The sequence below is a fragment of the Hyaena hyaena genome, unplaced genomic scaffold (assembly GCF_003009895.1).
Source record: "Hyaena hyaena isolate Hyena2069 unplaced genomic scaffold, ASM300989v1 scaffold_583, whole genome shotgun sequence".
In the NCBI taxonomy this organism is placed as follows: Eukaryota; Metazoa; Chordata; class Mammalia; order Carnivora; family Hyaenidae; genus Hyaena; species Hyaena hyaena.
This window is the reverse complement of record NW_024081216.1, coordinates 787,949-806,590: the sequence shown is the minus strand read 5'-3', so window position 1 is coordinate 806,590 and position 18,642 is coordinate 787,949. Positions and strand designations below refer to the sequence as shown.

The window sequence follows — 18,642 nt, the reverse complement described above, 5'->3', positions numbered from 1 at the left end:
ATGCCCATCACCCCCCCCCCCCCCCCATCAGCCCTCAGTTTGTTCTTGGCATTCAAGAGTCTCTCCCTCTCCCCCACTATTTTTTCCCTTCTTCTCCCCCCACGGTCCTCTGTTAAGTTCCTCCTAATCCTCCTATACATGCAAACATATGGTATCTGTCCTTCTCTGCCTGACTTATTTATTCTATTTTTGAAAGAGAGAGCATGAGCAAGGGAGGGGCATAGAGCGAGGGAGAGAGAATCACAAGCAGGCTCAGTGCTATCAGTGGAGAGGCCAGTGTGAGTCTTAGACTCACCAACCTTGAGATCCTGACCTGGGCTGAGATCAAGAATCAGATGCTTGGGGTGCCTGGGTGGCTCAGTTGGTTAAGTGCATACTTTGGCTCAGGTCACGATCTTGCAGTTTGTGAGTTCAAGTCCTGCGTTGGGCTCTGTGCTGACACCTCAGAGCCTGCTTTGGAAACTGTGCCTCCCTCTCTTTCCACCCCTCCCTTGATCTCTCTCTCTCTCAAAAATAAATAAACTTAAAAAATGAAAAAAAGAAAAAAGATTCGGACACTTAATTGACTGAGCCACCCAGGTGCCCCCTCAGTGAATGTATTTTAACACATAGAATTTTATCCTGAAGAATGTAATCTCAAATAGAGAAAATCTTATTAAAAATGAAAAAATAAATAAAATCACTTTTTTGTTATGATGCCCTGTTTCCCAAGGAACTTAAGACGTGTTCTTTATATAGCTCTTGCTCTTATTTAAAGGGACTTAGGATCTGGAGAATGCCTCAGGCACTCAGGTTTTTTAATACAAGGACCAATGAAAGGCAATGATTTTTGTGGCCCATAATATTCCAGTTGTTAAATTTGATCAGTGGTGGGCACTGAAATCTTTCAAAGTCCATATATAACAGTTTTACCTATGAAACATCCTAATTTTCTATTTCTGAAAAAGTATCATTTAAACTCTGACTAACCTCTGTAACCCAGAACATATGAAAACTTCCATGCCGGGGTTTCAGAGTGAAAATGTTAGTATCTTTGCACAAGTTTTGTTTATGAAAATATTTATTGATTGCTTCTGTCATTGATTAGCATTTCATTGTTAGATTACATGATAAGCCTGAAGGAAGTCTAAATGAGAATCAATATTGCTTTTTAAATGGATTAAGGGAAATGATTACCAAAATCAACTATCTTCCAAAAATGATATTTTTAAGTTTATTTATTTTGAGGGAGAGAAAATGAGGGAGAGAGGGAGTGTCTGTGCAGGGGAGGGGCAGAAAGAGAGGGAAAGAGAAAATCCCAAGTAGGCTCTGTATTGTCAGCATGGAGCCTGACACAGGGCTTGATCTCAGGAACAGTGAAATCATGACCTGAGATGAAGTCAAGAGTTGGACACTTAACCAACTGAGCCACCCAGGTGCCCCAAAAGGATTTAGAGTGGATTATCTCACTTGAATTTTTAAGACATGGCATGTCACAGTGGAAGGAATTCTGAATTGAGGATCAGGACTTCTATGTTCTAGTCCTAACTTGAATTACCTTTATGATATCAGGCATATCACTTTTCCCTTATGGGTTCCAGCTCCCTGATATATAAAATTTGGGACTTGAATGACTTCTTTGATTCTTTACAACATTGATTTTCTTAGTCTATGATCATTTAAATAAGTATATTTTATATAATTATTATATATATAATTTATATTTTATATAAATTAAAAATACATTTTAAGTTATTTTTATAGATGAGATAATTTTTTGTAAAATCACCTTTACGTATAGATTAATTGTGATAAAACCAGTGATGGAAAATATGGAGAACAAACAAACTATTGATAGGGGAAAATGTGAGATATTTTTCTTTCATAATGCTCCCTTTCCCCCCTAAAAATCTCAGATAGGCAGTAAGCTTTGTAACATCTTTTTGCTTATGTTCAAATTGGGAAGTACATTTGGAGCTATATACATATACACATACTACACACACACACACACACACACACACACACACACCCTCTCTCCCTTCTTCCATTTCTGTTCTTAAGTGTATGAGGTCAACCTGGGACTTCAGGATGGTGAAAATAAGCACAATGTTACTTTAATGCTAATAAGAGCTGTAAAACTTCAAGATAAGAAAATGTATTCTCGCAATATCAGTCTAGAAGAATTGGTTGTTTTCGAAGTGCAAAGGTAAATAGGTTTGAAGTTAGGTTTTAAGATCTGGCTGTGTGGTTTTAAGTAAATCGTGCGTCCTGTCTGCCTTACTTCCTTTGTAAATTGGTGATGACAATAATAATAGCTGCCTTACAAGGTGGTTTTAAGGTTCAAAATGCCTAATGTATGTATTTGTAAATGTATGTATAATGTAAAAAGCACTTTCTAGTGTTTAGTTGTTATGATTTTTGTTTAATTTTTAAATTTAAATTAAAGTTAACATACAGTGTAGTATTGGTTCCAGGAGTAGAACCCATTCATCACTTACATATAACATCCAGTGCTCATCCCAGCAAGTGCCCTTCTTAATGCTTATCACCCATTTAGCCCATCCCATCACCAACCTCTGCTTCAGCAGCCCTCATTTTGTTCTCTGTATTTAAGAGTCTCTTATGGTTATAGTTTTTTAATTTTTATTATGTCTAGCTTATTTTCATGTACAGATTAGCAGAAACAGTGTTACCATTCATGTCTACTTACCTTATACAAATGAAATATTTAATAATTTTACATATATATTTTGATATAAGTCCATTTTTATGATAGACTTTTATCACCTTACCAACTCAAATAGAAAGAAAGTTAAAATGAGTAGCCTAATACTAAATAATTACTGTATATTTTTATCTTGGTAGAGTTACTTACCTGGTAGAATTTCTACCATGTTTTTTTTTTTTTATTCTTTAACGATAATGAAATGAACCATAGTGATAATATCTCCTCACCCTTGCTGATGATCTCAGCCTTGGGTTGCCAAAGTAAACTATTATTGGCTCTTTCCAATCTAAACTGCTGTTTATTGTTCAGTTCATTTGAACAAATGGCGGGAACAAAAGAGTATATATAGCCAATTCTTGATTACCTGTGCTCTCATTTGCACAGATAATTCCAAACAGCAACCACTTCAGATGTTTATATTTAGCTCATGGATGGATTTAAGAGTTTACATTTAAATATAACCATATCTGATAATCCAGGAACTCACTTGTCTTTGGCTTGTTGTAATGATAATTAAAACTTGGAAGTATTTTTCCTAAGTCTAAAGTGTGTTTTGTTGCCTAGAACATATTGGCCCCAAACTCTTAACTTGTGAATCTTCTTGGGAGAGTCTTGTTTATTTGTATCCTTTATCTCCTTGCCATACAAAAGACTCATATGTGTTTGAGTCACTTTTGCTCCTTTTTTTTCTTCCTGTTCTGAGTAGGTGAATCCACTCTTTGTTTAAAGATGTCAGAAAACTAAATTTTTATACATTTGTTAATAGTTATTGTTTAGCTGAATTTGGTTCCAAATTCACACCAAAGTACCTAGTTCTATTGACATTGTAGTGATTTAACACTTGCCTTTGGATTTATGCAGTTTTGAAATATGTTACATCTTAACTCAGGTATCCCTATAAAACGGTGCCTGAGAAATTCCAGGAATGGCGGAGTCCTTTTCCCCTAATCATAGTTAGTAGATTTTCTTGTATTTTGGTGTTTGCTTGCTTTCCCAGTGCCTTTTTAATATTCGGTTGGTCTAGATCCTCTGTTTTTTTAAAAAAAATTATTGATGGTCTTTATAATCAGCTATACTTTATAAAATACATTTATTTATGGAATCAGGGTAGGAATTGTATTTAATTTAGAACCTTTCAAGTCCACTATACTTGGTAATATATGGTTAGAACTGCCTATGTGTACACTCGAAAATTAGCCTAGTTTTCAATTGTAGCTCAGTTCTGGAGGTATAGGTGGTTTCTTTTAATTCTCCTACTAATATAATTTGGAAATTACTTATTTTTTGATGGTAGGAAGAAATTTGGTAAACAATGTTGTGTTGATTTCTTAGAAATTTAACTATAAACTCTCTGGAATAATTGTAGGCATGTAGATTTTCTAATACTGTCTTGTAGGACTGAGGGAAATACGTTTCTCATACAATTTACTCAAAGGCCATCGACTCTATGGCTTTTGTTGAATATAAGTCTGGTATAAATTTCTGAAAATTTGTTTGAATTTTCAAATTAAAATAAACCAGAAAAGTTTTGGTTTACTGTTTTTATTTTAGACAGGACTTTCCATTTTTTCCTTTATAGTAATTTTCATTACTTTTTCATTAGTTATATAACCCAAGGCTTTAGAATCTTCAGAAGCAAATGCAAGTTTTTCATTGATTTATGTGTTTGTATATTTATCATATGAAATAAGAAGTTGTGCTTAATATCAAAATTGAAATTTTAAATGACATAATGCTATAAGATTTAGGCATTTTAATATTCTTATCATTTTCAGATGGACGTTTTTGTTTTGTTTGGTTAATTACTAAGTAAAATTATAAGCTTGTCTCTTCTAAAATGAGAAAAATTAGCATGACCTTATATCTTCTTAACTGGGAATTATATTTCATGGAAAATTGACTATTTCTATGAATGCTATATTAAAAATTTCTCTTCAGAATACTTGGCAAATAAGGAGCATTTGTACCAGCTTTATGAAACTAATATTACACTGTTAGGTTTTCTCTAGTTGATGGGTCTATTATATCTATATTTGTTTATTTTGAATTTCTATATATGTTCAATAGTGATGAATTGAGCCTAATTATGCCATAGAATTGCATCATCAGGCTTACTAAAAACATAAAATTCATATGGAATTTTTATGAAATTTAGCAACTTTTAGGGTTCTGTTTACATAACATTATTTAGAAACTGACATTAAGTGAGAATAAGTTATGACTATGTTTGAGCTTACCTGGGATTGCCTGGTTTACACCTGTGTTCTTGATGTACTATTTCACAGTGCCTCCATTCATTTAAGAAATGTCCTAATTTGGATGAGGAATTATCTGAATTAATTCACATAATTTATTTCAACAAGTATTGTTGAAGATCTACTATGTGTCTGGACCTGTTTTAGGTACTGTGAAAATAGCTAATAGTAGACAAATTAAAAGACAAATGATATCAAGTAAATGTAATTTCATAATCAGGTAAATTGTCTTTGTCGTAGAACACAACAAAAATGAAATATATCATTCATGCCTGATAATTGAGTACTGCTAGAATCACAGCACATTAAATAGACAGACAATGAAATATTGCCTCACACCTGTCAGAATGACTAAAATCAACAACATAAAAAACAACAGGTGTTGGTAAAGTTACAGAGAAAGGGGAACCCTCTTGCCCTGCTGGAGGAAATGCAAACTGGTGCAGCCACTCTGGAAAACAGTATGGAGGTTCCTCAAAAAGTTAAAAATAGAACTACCCTATGACCGAGCAATTGTACTACTAGGTATTTACCCAAAAAATAAAAAAAATATTAATTGAAAGGGATACACGCACCCCAATGTTTATAGCAGTATTATCTACAAAAAACAAATTATGGAAACAGCCTAAGTGTCCACTGAGTGATGAATGGATAAAGAAGACATAGTGTGTACACACACACACACACACACAGACTCACATACACTGGAATATTACTCAGCCATAAAAAAGAGGTAGATCTTGTTGTTTGCATTGACATGGACAGAGCTCCATGTATAATGCTAAGTGAAATAAGTTAGGGTAAGATAAGATTTCATTCATACGTGGAATTTAAGAAATAAAACAAACGAGCAAAGGTGGGGACAAATCATGTGAGAGAGGCAAACCATGAAATAGACTCTTAACAATAGGGAGAGCAAATGGAAGGTTACTAGACATGAGGTGGGGGTGGGTGAATGAAATAGGTGATGGAGATTAAGGAATGATGAGCACTGGGTGTTGTATGGAAGTGTTGAGTCACTATATTGTATTCCTGAAACTAATATTATACTGTATGTTAACTAACTGGAATTTGAATAAACAGTTCAAAATGAAAAAAATTAGGTCAGAAGCAAAAAAATAAAATTAAATAAAAAAATCAACAAAACCCAAAAACACAGAAAGGAACTATCAACATTTTTTAAAGAGGTTAAGAGATATGCTATAGATGTGTCCATAGGATGGTAAGAATGCATTATTTTAATAAAGTCAGTAAGTAGTTAAAAATTTTCAACTTTGTTTTAAACTGGTAGGTGTAGAAGAGACAAGTTGGAAATAATCATTTAACTTAATTATAATTGTTTTTGACAAGTAGAGCAGAAATCTCAAATGAGGTTGTCGCTTGTTAAAGCTTACTGGTATACCTTTTATTAAACAAATTATAGAAGGTGAATCAGCTGAACAAAATCTTAACTACTGGAGTTATGCAAAATATTGCATCAGCAAGCTGCATGGGAGGCATAGACTTTAAAATGTTATGAGACACTGATCTGGATCAGTCGATAGTGATATCAGCAGGGTAAGTCTTCCAATGTTTTAATTCAATCAAAGAATGTGTTTTGTATTAAAAATACTTTATTAAAATTTTCCCCTAAAAAAGCTTTGGTAACATTAGGACAGCTGAATGAGTTGTATGTAACTCTTTTGGTAGTTCTTTCAGCTGTTAAAAATTAGAGGGGCACCTGGGTGGCTCAGTTGGTGGTTGCGTATCTGATTCTTGATTTCTGTTCAGATCATGATCTCACGGTTTTTGGGATTGAGCCCAACATAGAACCCTTCATTGGGCTCACCACTGACAGCACAGAGCCCACTTGGGATTTTCTCTCTCTTCCTCTCTATCTGCCCCTCTCTTTCCATCTTCCTCTCTTTCTCTCTCTCAAAATAAATAAATAAACTTCAACAAAAAATAGAACCTGTTTTCTGATTACACTGTCTTGGTATGTGATTCAATTTTATTGGAGGAAGGTGATGTTAGAAGGGGTTAATACAGTAATAAAAGTCCCTCTGAAATATTTTCTATATAATTATGAATCTATATAATTTATGTAGTCTTTCAGTTGATTCTACCTTCTAAATTGTAGTTGATGTTCAGAGAAGTGTTTCATTTTTTTCATACAATTCAAAATTTAATTTCTAGGTGTAAGGTCTTCTGAGTAGAGAATTTTCCAGTCTGTTTATGTAGACTCAATCCTCTTAGTCATTAGATATTATTTATTATTTACAAGATTTTAAATAATATTAAATTATAATTGTCCTAAATATAAATTAGTTTGCCTTTTAATACCATTAAGTCTACCAACAAAGTATTTAACTTTAAAAAATGCTAAAAAGGATTTCATGAAGACTGTATGAAATCATTATCTTCAACTAGTTGTTATTTTTTTCCCCCTAGAAACATTTGTGTTTTACTGGAAAGAGCCTGGGCTTTGGGATCAGATCCTCTGGTTTAGAATCATGGCTCTATTGATTACAAGCTTTGTTATCTTGGACATATTTTAATCTTATTTAGCTCATTTTCCTAAGTTTGTTGAAACAGATAGAAATGCTAAGTACTGATTCTAACACATAGGAAGTATTTAGACTACCATATGTGCTTAAAAAATGTATATAGAATCTGAATCTACATTTCTTTAGTTTTCCAAATTTCATTATTTAACTCTTTTAATTGGGTTTGATTTTCTACTGCTTACACAGAGGTGGAGATGGTTTTTAAGTTCAGGCAGTTAACATGGTAACTAAACTGGCAGCAACTCAGATATGGCTCAAATGCTGCTGAAATCTAGAGCAATTCCATCTAGTTTATCCATTGCCGTGGCTACCTATCTCCAACTATTCTGGGAGCTAAATATTTGGTTAGATTTAGTTATGAGTTCACTTCAACTTTACTGAGCACAAAATAAGTGGTAGCCATCATAGTTAATATCTGTGCTTTGTCATAGAGATGAATATGTCACAGAACCTGGCCTTCAATGGCAAACAGGTAGGAAGTACCCATCATGGCCAATCATTTACTCTTCTTCCCCACCACTTTTCTCTATAGAATTATGAGTAGTGTTAAGATTCTTATCTAATTCACAGCAACGGTTTTAAACCTGGGTGGGAAGCCAACAGAATCCATCAGGGAGGATGTACTTGAGATCTATGTGTTTGCAGAGCCTGCTACCTCTGCAATTCCTCTGGGACTACTGGTGTTATTACACCTTTTACAAAAGCAAAGTTCTTTTTCTTTTTAAGTATCACTCTTAAATGCAACAATTGCAATCATCTTCTTGTTGCCTTTTCAGATGTTTGTCTCCTCAAAAGGTGGCGTCTGGCACTAATGAGGCTATTTTTCAGCATTACCACATTGACTGTGGGATTCTATTCCCTATGAGGTTCAGATATTAATATATATCTTTTCCATCTTGTCTCTGGATCAGATGGCTAGCTTTTGCTTTCAAGTTAAAAAATTAAGAATCTTTATTTATTCATGTGACGATTGTAAAATGATAAACGGCTTAAAGTTGCATTAGAAAATGATTTTTATAAACTTGTTTTAAAATTCCATTTGTAACCTGCAATTAATTGTATGAAGTGATCCTAACTCTTTAAAACCTCGAATCATAAACAAAAACAAAAACAAAAAAATAAAAATTAATAAAACCTCGAATCATACTTTTCTATGCATTTGTAAAAGAGTGTGCAGTATGAAAATAGGACATTCTATTTGTGACTAACCTGATCTTTGTTTATAGGCTGAACAAACATACACTTTGGGGGAGAAAAAAGGCCTTGAAAATGTTTAGAAATGTTTTGTTCATGTTTACTTTAGCATGTTGAAAATCATCTGTGATGGGACATCCTTGACCACTTCTGGACTGAGGTTTTAATTATCTTTTTTTCTTTCTTTAGTATTACTTAATATTTATGCCCTGAATATTATGGATTTTACATGGGAAATGTTAGATGACATTCAAAAAAACTCTCTGAATGTAATGTTTTTATAGTACGATGATGATAGCACCTATTGTACCCAGAAATCATTGTTAAAGTCAAAATTGAGAATGAAAAGAACTTGCTACTTATCCACCTGTATTCAGTTATTAAAGAACAATCAAAGACACAGAAATTTCAAAATCAATATGAAATTTCTGTTTCCCCTCTACAAACTCATAATTCAAGTGGAATCTGTGTTACTGGCCTGCTTTCTCATCAGATACTCAGTACAGTGATTTGGGAATCTGTGAAATACCTGTGATTCTGTAAAAACACAAATAAGCAATCTCCTTTAGTTGTTGTTTAGTTTTGTTTTAATTTAAAGTTTTTAGCATACTTTCTGATTTCAAAATCTTAGCACTAACAACAGTCAGGTCCACTGGGATGTCCTGATACCTACAGACAAAACAGGAAAAAAAAAATAGATGGCCTGGAATGGGCTATCTAGATTGCTGATCAAGTAATTAGGGGCAGACCTGAGGTGGGGGATTAAAGAAGGAGTCTAAAAGGCCACTAAAAGCCAGAGAACCAGCCAAATCAATGTGTTGGGGAAAACTAAAATTCCGGTATTTGAGAGTTCAGGGCCACTTACTAGGTCTGATGGTGTTCAAACAGGAATCCAGGTGGGGAGGCCTCAGCACCAGGAGTTAGAATTTGGAAGAAATAAGATTAGATGGAGAAAAAGAGACTATGAGAGTAAGAGATTGGATTAGTAATGAAAAGCAACTATAAACAATGTAGATATGTGTGTCTGATGCTGGAAGGTCAACAGAGCTAAGTGCTAGTGGGTTGAGCTATCTTAAAGAACAAAAGGTGTCGTATATCCTTCCCTAGATAAATTCTTTCATTTTAGTAAGGACCTCAGGAAACATTGTATTAAAACACACACTCTGTCTCTCTCTCTCTCTCTAAAAAACAAACCTCAGTTAGAATTTCAGCTACTTTGTCTGGGTGAAGTTGTTTTTAGAAGGTGGATCATTTAGAAGTACTTTCCATTTATCATAGGGTTAAGAGGGCAGACTTTGCTGTCAAACTGCCTGATTTTGAATCTTAGACATATGATTTAATTGCTTAGGACTTGGGCAAATTGCTTGACCTTTTTATGCTTCAGTTTCCTTATCTTTCACATGTGGATGACACTATGACCCACTGCATAGGATTGTTGTGAGAAATAAATGAATAAATATATAGAAAGCCCTTCCTAAGAAATTGCTTAAAAGGCAATTGCTATATAAGTTTAAGCAATCATTATTGTACAATCAGGCATATTCAGCTAGGGAAAGGATTCCCTTGATTTATACTAGGCAAGTTGTAAATATTGGAAATGGGGAAGGATATGGTGTGTTTGTACAGGCAACTGTTCTAAGCCTTAGTTGTATCAGGGAGGTTCCTCAGTCCTTGCTAGGAACACTTCCTACACTTCTACAGGTAACTTCCTCTTGGCCAGCACCTGACCATCTTAGCTGGCAGCCACACTACACCCTAAGGCAGCAGCACACTTGATGTGTGCAAATATTTGAGTGTATTTCTCAGCCTTTCATAAGTGTTGTAAATTTTGTATCTGGAATGTTTGGGAATGCCATGGTCTGCAAAATTTGTGTATTTGGATTTGGAATCAGAGGCCATATACTTGTTGAGGAGAGAGGGTTTGGGGAATAAAACATAGCAGGGGATCTTGACTGTCAGTCAGGGTGCTAATTTCCTGAGTAGCTCCAGGCATATCACTTAAATCAGGATCTATTTTTACATCTATAAGTTGTCAAAGTTCAGTTTACTCACCTTTTTGGTTCTCTAATTGCCTAGCCTAGCTTTTAAAATTATTTTGTAAGTAAAGCCTTACTGAGAATTTAAACATTTCTAAGCCTTATGCGGTGTTAAAATTCTAGGTCCCTTAGAGCATTACTCCTAACTTTTAGAAATTCCCCACTATGTATTCTAACTCTCATGTAAGGAAAGATACCTTCTCCTTCATCTCCAGACTTCCTTGGATTAGGAATCAGAAGACCTGAATTCATCTCCAATCAAATGATCTCTGGTCAAATTACTTTTTGAAAGCTTGGTGTTTTGTCTGTGAGATGAAAGTAACAATGCAACATTTAGGATGAGGATTAAATAAAATAACACATAAAATTTCTTAAGACAATACTTTGTTAAATAAGGTTTATTTGTCTTAATCTTTGCTTTCCTGTCTCCTAATTCTGATGGAATTTGAGAAAGAGCCAATTCTATATTCAGCATAGAATTGAAACAAATTCTTTTATTTTTTTCCCCGAAAGGACAAAAGAATTCCATGTTTCTGAAAGGCTCGATATTTCAATTTTTATGTGTGAATTATGGAGATGTAGCCATTGACCAGTTATCAGCCATAGAGAATAGTGATGTAAAGGCAGCCTGTCTTCTACTGAAGGAGGGATGTTTCAGGATACCTTCATTTCCGGATCCCAAAAGGGTGGGCTAATAAAGCACAACAGGCTGAAAGCCCAGCTGTGAGGTTAGGAGCCTAGATGGCAGAATTCCATGGATTGTTCTTGCTCTTTTGGGATCTGCAACATGAATAGACCTCAGTTGATCCAGGAATAGACTTCCTTTTGCAGCTAGAGAGAGAGGAAGCTGAAGGAGAGGTGAGTGTGCCTGGAATAGACAGGGGAGTTTGATCTTAATTTAGGGAGTTCCTGGGTATTCTTGTCTTGTTTGTACACAGTCTATTTTAATAACATTTTAAATGAGAGTTGTTTACATTTTAGGAAGGAAGTTCTCATACATTTGGCGGGGAGAAAAAAAGAACAACCAAAAACAGTCTGTACCTCACTCAGTCCATGAGCCACATTTCCTGTACAGTGGTCCCTAAGTGATTCCTAAGAGCACAATCGCTGCATTTATTAAACTTTTTATTTACTAAGAAATAGACAGTAGCATATGGGACCAATGACAATAGCTGACTGATGAGAAAACAAAGAAATTCCAGTATTTTGCTGTTTTGAAAAAAGTCATTCAGAATTTAGTCATATTGGTTCAGCTGTTGTAACCAAAGACTGATAAGATAATAGAGGTCTTTGTGGTGGTTTTGTACTGAAATCCTTTATCTTTATGATGCACTGGGGCCCTTTAGAGTGGAAAGCTTTTCAAACTGCTGTTGGATTCAGAACTCAAATTAGCTGCTGGTACACTGGGACAGGGGTTCCTTTCTCAGGCAGTCACCACAAAGTAACTTTTATCAGGGGACCTTCTGATAGATTGTTAGTTTCTTCAGCTTACCCTATTTATTTTTTGTTGACTTTTTGCTGCCCTATTTTGTGACATTTAAAAGAAGGCTATATCAAAAAAGGCCAATGCTAAATGATGGACTGTGCTTGTGAAGTGGGGACATCACAGCCCATCTGATGTGTGAGGAGGCTGCGGCATGAGCACAGCAGTTTAACCAGGTTACCTGTGGGCAGAAAAGATCAAATGCGGCTTTCTTTTATGACCAGCATTGTATTTTGGCTTTCTTCTCAAACAATGTCCATTTGGAAAAAAAAAAAAAATTGGAACTAACCAGGGAATTCACTCGTAAAAGCTTTTCTTTTCAACTTAATTTAAAATCTTTCTGGATTGTTGACTGAGTTCTTTGGTTGATGCTGCTTTGAAATTACTGCTAAGTGCTTTAATCTTTCTAGGATTGATGTGGAGAAGTGTGTCTTCATCAGAACTCTACTCCAGTGTCACTGCCACCCCTCCCCATCATTCCAAACACAGACACTTTTTGTTCACCAGGTTTCTTGTAATTTCACTGTTAAGTCTTATTAAGCTTATTATAGTAATGTGTAATTCAATGACTGAATATGTTTAGGTGGAAGTCTTATTTTAAATTCCCTGGGACACATTTCTAGATAATGCTTTTTGTTGATATTAGTATTTGGTTTGGTAAACATTGTGTTTTAACACCATTTCCCTTCATTTCATAAGAGCGAAGACATAAAAATTATGCAGAGAAATTCACAAAGTTTAATTTGGCCAACGCTGTGAGTGAGTCTCTCCCTTCCTTCTTTTAGTCTGTCTCTCTTCCTACTGCTGTGCCTGTTTCTGGGTTTTCTCTTTAGAAAAACTTAGTTATCACCACATCTGTCCAGTTTCAGGGGACAGCTATAAAGGGAGTGACCTTGTGAAACATTTACATTGTAAAAGTCTTAGGTCTGAGAATATTGTAAGGAGATGAGACAAATCTCTATTTAGTAAAGTGCTCTGAAAGGTGCCTGCCTTGTCCAGATGTTGAGTCCTCTGTGACTTCCCAATGCCCAGTCTTATTTCTAGCACCATGGACTGTAACTGTGGGTGAAATTAACTAGCAAAGCGTGGTGCTCATTCTGTGAGCTGATGTTAAAAAAAAGACTGTAAATTTTAAACTTGATTTTTATTTTTAATTCTATACCACAAAGAGATTTATCCAAATTATCTTTTTATTTTACCCAAGTTCCCATCAATTTTCAGTTTTCTTCAGGTTTTTGGGCCTGTGGACAGGTAGTTATAGTTGGTAAAGTTTAAAAAAATAGTCTGTTAGTTCATTATTTTTCAGGTTCTTCAGATTATGACCAAAAAGGGCTAGAGGGCTGATTTTAAAACTGTTATAGTGAAAGATGGTATTTGAAAACTTTTGATGAGGGAAATTGCTGCCATATTTACATTTTGAAAAGTGTTTCCTTATTTACGCACTATTGACTTCCTATTGAGACTCAAAATTTTAAGTACAACTGGTAAAGAATTCAATGGATCAAACTCAGTAAATCTGAAGTCACTGGAATAAAGGCCCCTAAGAAAAAAATGTGTCAATTTTAAAGGTCTTTCCTAACTGAAGACCATTTTGTGATAGAGCCAAAGGTTAATAAAATCAGTAGTGAATGTAGCAATTTTACAGATAAGCTATTCACAACAAGTGTAGTTACTTGAATAAAAAGCTAATTCAGTTCTAAAATGCCACATGCAGTAGCAGTGAATAGCTGCTTTTAGGTGCTTTCTGGAGGAGGATAAAATACAGAATCACGGCACTCTTCTCTTCCAGCGTCCCTGGCTGCCTGTAAATTGCTGTGAATGGGGCTGTGGGCTGACAGGCTCTATTAAGACAAACTGCCTTTCTCATCGGAGAGATAAAATAAATCAGGTGTTTAGTCAAATTAAAATACTTCAGCTGGAGCAGGCCCTGGGGAGCACTGATCCACCTGACTAATCTGAGAGAAACTCAAGACAGATGTGGTTTGGGGATAAAGACGACCCCATGGAAAAAAAAACCCTGCTGCACTGTCTTTGGAGTTGGAGAATAGATACAGTTTATAGCAGAGTGTCAGGCACACACTGTGTGTGATATTGGATAAAAGCAGGCACATTGACTTGTAGAGAAGCTGTGTGCAGAAGCTTTTTTGCTGGTTCCCTCTTTGCAGTTTATGAAACTACCTCTGTTTTTCTGTGGGAGAGACTATTTTCCAGCAGTGCTTTTTAGAGATTTTAAGAGAGCCTGAAGGATGTGAAACAGATGATAGGCAACTTCTAATGACCTCTGCTGGCCTGGGCAGAGCCTCTGGATCTGACCTTCCTTATTTCCAAGTTGATTTTATCACAACTGAAAACATAATTCAAAACAAGACTTTTTACATAGAGTTAAACTACCTTTTAAGAGTTTTCTATTGGTCTTCTGTTTTTAACATAGCTGGACAGTATTTAGGTTGCCTCACTATACCCCATAAATTGTCTACTTTTTCAACAACTCTGACAGTAATCCAGGTTTTTCTCTACTTATGATGGAGTTCCATCCGGATGAACCCATTTTAAGTTGAAAATATCAACTTCGAAATGCATTCAATACACCTAATCCATCTACCATAGCCGAGCCTAACTTCAGTGTGCTTAGAACATTTACATTAGCTTACACCTGGGCAAAGTCATCTAACATGAAGTCTATTTTATAAAAAAGTGTTGAATATCTCATACAATTTACTGATTATCATACAGAAAGTAAAAAACAGAATACATGGGTGCAGTATGGTTGAACTGAATTGGCTGTTTGCCCTCCTGATTGTGTGGCTGAGTGGGAGCTGTGGGTTTCTGCTGCTGCCCAGCACCTGCAGACAGGCTCACTCCCTGTGTTACTGGATGCGTATCACTGTTACACCATCATGAAGTAAAAAATGTTGAACCATTGTTTTCATAGCAAAGTTACACATTCAATTAAACTAGTATTCTGTTAAGTGTATTTATTTATTTTGAGAGAGAGAGAGAATTAGTTGGGGAGGGGCAGAGATAGAGAGAGGGAGAGAGAATCCCACGTGGGCTCCACACCGTCATGCAGAGCCTCATATGGGGTTTGAACACATCAATTGTGAGATCAATGACCTGAGGTGAAGTCAGACACATCACAGACTGAGCCACCCAGGCACCCCTAAACTAGTATTTTTTGAAATGAAATAACTTGTGTTCACAGGTTGGTTTATTAACGTGATCCAGATTTGATGATATTTTTAGTACAGCAGTATAACCATTTGCTGTTAATTCAAACAGAAAAATCTAGCACTACAAGTTTTAAATACCTAGGTTTAAATCACTATATGTAACCAATACAATGGACATAGAACAGAAAAATGGTCATGCATGCACCCTTAGAGTGTCAGCTATTGTATGTTGTAAATTGATTTCTCCTAACTTCTCATTAATCATACACACACATATATGTATATATATGTATTTATATATACATATATGTATTTATATATATGTATTTATATATACATATATATGTGTGTGTGTATATGTGTGTGTGTGTGTATAAATTCCCCATTGAGGGGGAGTTTTAGATTTGTTTTCCTACTATATTTCATTCCAACTGTATTCATTATGACACTCATATCTATTCAAAATATATATGTGCTCCTCAAATTTAAGGAAAAGATAGCAATAGTCTTATATGAATGCCTAAATTTTCTAAAAATATTGCTCTCTGGCATGCTTTTTATTTTTTTATTTTTTTTATTTTTTTTTTTTACAAATAGTTTATTGTCAAATTAGTTTCCACATAACACTCAGTGCTCATCCCCACAAGTGTCCTCCTCCATGCCCATCCCCCCCTTCCCCCCACATCCATCAGTCCTCAGTTTTTGTCAGCATTCAAGAGTCTCTCATGGTTTGCCTCTCTCCCTTTCCCCCACCATTTCCCCCCTTCTTCTCCCCCTTGTTCCACCGTCAAGTTCCTCCTAATCCTCCTATATGTGCAAACATATGATATTTGTCCTTCTCTGCCTGACTTATTTCGCTCAGCATAACACCCTCAAGGTCTATCCTTGTTGCTACATTTGGCCAGATTTCATTTTTTCTCATTGCCATGTAGTATTTCATGGTATAGATAAACCACATCTTCTTGATCCATTCATCTGTTGATGGACACTTAGGCTCTTTCCATGTTTTAGCTATTGTGGAGAGTGCTTGGCATGCTTTTTAAAACGTATTTAGATGTCACTGAATTTTTACAATTAAACAACTTGAATATCATACTGATTTTTAAAAAGATCAGTTAAATGCGTTACTGTGCAAATCTAGATATACATGTCTATTAGCATTGGAAGCACCAATGCATTTATAGACCTTTAATTTTACCTTGAACAGAAGAAGCAAAGAAGTCATGTATTTGTTATCCTCAGCTTCTCTGTTTCCTGTGTAGAGGAGGAAGGGGACTATACTGAAAATCGTTAAAACAACATTGTTTAACCCAGGAGAAGAGAAAACCTTCATTTTTCCTGGGGAACGTAAATACCAGATACAACTCTTGTGTTGGCCCTTGCCCAGAATTTCCTATGAATGCTTCTCTTTTTTAACTAAGAATTGTGGTGCAGTAACTTTCCCAGTATTCATTAAGTCTTCCCTTAACTCATCTCATATAGAAAGGTATAATAAGAAAATTACAAGGAGACCAGAATATTACCAAAAATATATGCAATAAAATGTGCATATATTCCAATTATCTATCTATTCTTATAATTTTCCAAACTGTTATCTACACCATAGGTAGAATGACCACATCATTCATACCTTATTTACAATACTGTAGGTGATTTTGAAATATTCTTAGAATAAGCATGAAGTTTATCAAGCATGGTCTATTAGACCTGAATGGCATGAACTTTTACTATCTCTGTATTTCATCTGGTACTCTACTCCCCTTTATTTCTCCTTGTTCAAGTTTTACTACCTTCTTTCAACTTGCGGAACACACCGGAACTCCCCTCCCCTCCTCCAGGGCTTTTTGCCCATGTTATTTCTCCTGAAAAGCTCCGTGATCACCCTCCAACTCTTTGACTACTTAACTCTATTCACTGCCCTTTTAATTTGTTACTTTTTCAATCTATCTTTCTTTCACTTGGGCCTCCCAAACTTGATTAAACTTCCCCCCAAATATCTGTCATTTTGTAATTCTTACTTAGTTTTAGTTTACATTCATATGTGTACTTGCTTGATTAACGTTCCCTACTCTCGTGCACTTTAGACTACACAGTGCATGAGAATTCTATCTGCTTTTTCTATCCATAGTATCAGTATTCTTTCATATAGTTACAGTTGCCATTCCAGAAGTTTTTTTTTTTTTTAAATCAGAAATTAATAAAATAAGTAAATAAATACATTTCATACTTTTTATCTTCTCATTCATATATATATATTAACATATGCACTAATTGAGCTTGTTGTACTTTTGAAGAAATTTTATGATTCCTACTGGGAACTTGCTTTTGTATTTTAATGTTTCTGGAACATGAAGTTTTTTTTTTACCAAGCTGAAATTCTCATTGCTGAAGTAAAAACTCATTAAAAAAAAATCAATTCCAGTAGCTAGAAAGAACATTGGATACAGTATTTGTTCCTTTATCAATTGAATACATTTTCTAACATGATCTCATGATTATTTTTCTTTTAATTTAGATTTTAGGCCATTTTTCAGTTCAGTGAATCTTTAAGCGTATGAGATATTGACTATTTAAGTGTTTGTTTATTTTTTAAGGACTTGGATTGATATTACAAACCCCAAGGTAGTCCTAAGTGTCATAACTTCTCTGCTGACATTAGTCTTACATTCTGGGAATCATATACTAGCAAGCACTAGCCAGCATCGTCTGAAGGCTCCCTTTGTCCCTGGGCCACTCAGAAAATAGGACCACTCCTAACTGAAATATTTTTAGTTTCTCAGATTATCCTGGTGCTTTCTTAGCAGGGCTGAAGCGGGGAGGGGTTCATAAGGAGATTGGAAGTCTGCTCTTCCACACACACAAAAATCGGCAATCTTTGTCCCCTTTGACAGCTGGTGCCATCTTTCTGAAAAGCTTTCAAATCATAGATCATTTCTTCATAATGAAACCTGTGTGGCTCAAATACAGTGGGTTGAAATTCTTATCTTATGCTGTGGTAAATGCTCTAATTTAGATTCACAAAAGGTTTCTGTACCCTTTACTTAGGAGAGCTGTGCAATTTGCCCATAAAAAGACTGTTCAGCACCATTAGTGCATACCATAAGTGTTCAGCGACATCATATTCATTAAACAGCACATCCTTATGCATAACCTTTTCAACCTCAAACGTGTTTTTTCCCTTCGAAGAATGACAAATGACAAAAGGGTGAGAGACCCCTCCAAGCAACATTGTTGCCTTTAAGGATGAA

The 18,642-nt window shown here is 35.2% G+C and overlaps 1 protein-coding gene across 10 annotated transcripts in view; it reads left to right on the top strand.

The window, feature by feature from the left end:
* SOX6 (SRY-box transcription factor 6) overlaps positions 1-18,642 on the top strand; it is a 357,612-nt gene that overhangs the window by 142,689 nt on the left and 196,281 nt on the right. The gene's annotated exons all lie outside the window — the stretch shown is intronic.